Below are 3,275 nucleotides of genomic sequence, written 5' to 3'. Positions count from 1 at the left end.
ATATATATATATATTAAATTTTGGAATTACGCCAAACGTTTTACAATTTTTGAGGAAATTAATATAGGCGTCTGCCTTTGCAAGCTTCTTGCTAAGTCGTTCTACACATCTGCATTCTTGCTTAGTGACCGTACTGATCAAATTCAAGTTATTGATTAGATTACCAAACTTTCAAACAAAAAAATAAAAAAAAGGCAGTGTATAAAAATAACAGCGCTCTTTAATTTCACAAACATGTTTCGTCGTGACTCGCAACGACATCATCAGTGTGATCAAAACCATTTTAACCACGTCTTATAATATATATATTGGTATGCAGTTACACCTGTACAGAAAGTTTTATGAGAGACAATCAACCAGTACTTCTTAACTCAAAAACCATATATTGTTCACATGGTGTACGGAAAGCTTTGAGACAATCAACTGGTACTGGTATGGGCCTTTATAATGTACCTCTTCCTTGTGGGTTATAAGGCACATTTCTTTTTCCTGGTCATTGGATCCACATGCTAAGTGTTGCTGCTGGTAATCAGCACAGGAGCAGGCAACCCCACCAGCTACACATTTATACTCCCGGGTCGAGGAGGGCAATGCAGACAAAGTGTCTTCCTCAAGGACATAAGCAAAATGCGCAACGAAGTAAACCACAATGCACAGCAAAATCAACCAGTAATTTTTACTTTAAAAACCATATATTCTTTACATGGTGTATGGAAAGTTTTATGAGACAATCAGCCAGTACTTTTTATCTCAAAACCATATACAGTATTCTTCACACATGGTGTACGGAAAGTTTTATGATTTCGTTTAACTTTATTATATTGGTTTTTTTTATGTTTAGGAGTGATGGATTTTTAAGTATAACTACATATTGTATTAAACAAGTAATGAAGAGGCAGCACTCTCAGACTAACTTTAAAGATGTAATTTTATTTTTATTAGACAGGAGCTTTCGCTGGCAGTCAATGCCAGCTTCATCAGGTGTGTGAAGTGCAACATGAACAGAGAGGAATTAACTTATGCATAACTAATTAGGCTTATCATGAATTTGCTAATGAGTGCTGTAATTGAGTAGCGCAAACAATAGATACACAATCTCACTAAAGAATCAACAAGCAATGGTATGATCATGGACCTAATAATGATGGACAAAAATAATCATTACATTTTGTAATGACTAAGAGAGCCTAGGTCAATATTAAGGCCACTACTAATGCTATCAAATTTCTTAATGAAAGTTTGTTCAGCAATCAATCTATCTGTTCTGTTTTTAAAACAATTAGAGAGAACCACAGCTATTTTAAAATTTGTTAAGCTCGTGTCTAATAAAATTACATCTTTAAATTTAGTCTGATCAAGAGTGCTGCCTCTTCATAACTTGTCTAATTTTTCTTAAGACTAACACGGCTACCACTAATGTGATTTCAAATAGAGTTATTTAATTATTTTATCTATATTTTTATTTTACATTATCTAGATATGGTATTAGAGAACTTAATCACTATTTGAAGTGGCATATCCCTTCACAAGACAAACATAAACACAAGATGCTCTACATAAACTGAATCTCATTTTGAGGAGTGAGTGGAGTTATTTTGGTCGTGAGAACGAGAGCGAACGCTTACCGGTCCGCGCGTTAAACTGAGATTACCTCTTTTCAGCGTTTCACGCTTCGGGTATGCACCTTTCAGATGAGGCTTTTTGTTAACACTATTAAAACAGGCTTAAATCATGGAGGAAATACCCTCCATGCTTAAATACGGTACACAGTGGCGTACATTGGGTTTTCTTCAAGGGTTCATAATTGCCATTAATTATACTACCACTAACGGGGCACGTCGCATAAAATGGTGCAGTCGCTTAACGCAGTGTTGTAAGATACCGAAGGTCATGAGTTTGAATTGCGCCCCGGCGCCCCGGTGGGGTTTTTTTTTTTTTTTTTCTATAAATTATTATTTTTATTTGAGTGTAGAAAAATTAGTGTAAAAAAAGTGTAAAAAATTAAAAAGCCAAAAATTGGGAAAAAAAATTGGAATACCAAGACGCGATTAAAACTTACGACTTTTGGTTCTTTAGTGCCCTATTTTTTGGTAATGGCAGTAATGTACAGTCATTGCTGAAACCCCAGTTTTGTATAGGTAACTGGGAACTCTGGGGTCAAACTTAAACAAGGACCATGAAATTTGTTGGAAATAACCTCTAATTTATGTGTACAAAATTTCCTGCATGTCCGTTGAAAGCTGGCGACGCTGGACGCTTTTAAAGTTTGGTAATACTGTAACGACCGTTCAAGAAGAACAGCAGTGAGGTTCTGGGGGTATGGTCCGCCTTAAGGAGACCCAAAAATTCTTTTAACGTTACAGGAATTAAACCGAGGACCCTAGGATTGGGCAAGAAACATCTTACCACCAAGCTATTCAACTCCACTCAACGTACTTATATGGCACCAATGTGTTTTTGTTTGTTATCTTTATAATTAATGTTATGGCTTGAAAATGTGCTATTTCCATATTGGACGAATAAACTTGAATCTGAAATTCCGGTTAGAACCCCTGAGCAAACCAGGAAAACGAGAAGAAGACGATATATCAGAACTAAAACAATGGCTTTTTCTGCTACTGCAGGAAAAGTAGACAATGTTTTGGTTTGTTTTTTTCTGAATCTTTATTCATCGCATCTCATCAAAGAATGTATAATTGAACAAGCCTAAAATTATGGATGAAAGTCTTCAAACAAGAATCTAATAAATGAACTTTTGAAATAGGAGAACCATCTGAATGATAAACGTAAATCAAATTTAGCAAAAAGCAACAATAACAGAAAACAGGAATCCATAACCGTTAACAGGTCCAACAGTGGGCGTCATAATAACAGAGTGGCTGCCTACACCTTCCGGTCATTTTCACCGAGGTGTAACCCAACAGTTCTTCGATAATAATCATAATCGGAACAGTGTAATTTCAATGTTCCCTGATCATAATCAAGAGCCCTCCAATGTGCAAGTTTCAAGGATGAGTATCCGCAGATATTGTAGGATTTAGATAGTAAAATTGTGATTTATAACTCAAAATTATGTCACTGCAATAAATTAGGTTAGATCGACAAATCAATAGTTTCTGACGAGAACTGGATTACTAGGCCTACTAATCCAGTTAACTGGACTTTTGATGCGAATGGTGGAATGATTTTTACAAAATGTGCTAGTGTTTTATTTTCGGATTACGCTGGAGCAGAGTTATGTAATGGTTAACTTTAAAATGGAGATAGCCCATAAG

Source organism: Anneissia japonica, unplaced genomic scaffold, assembly GCF_011630105.1.
Source record: "Anneissia japonica isolate Jap-2015-1 unplaced genomic scaffold, ASM1163010v1 scaffold522_len1101056_cov227, whole genome shotgun sequence".
Classification (NCBI taxonomy): domain Eukaryota; kingdom Metazoa; phylum Echinodermata; class Crinoidea; order Comatulida; family Comatulidae; genus Anneissia; species Anneissia japonica.
This window is presented reverse-complemented; position numbering follows the sequence as displayed.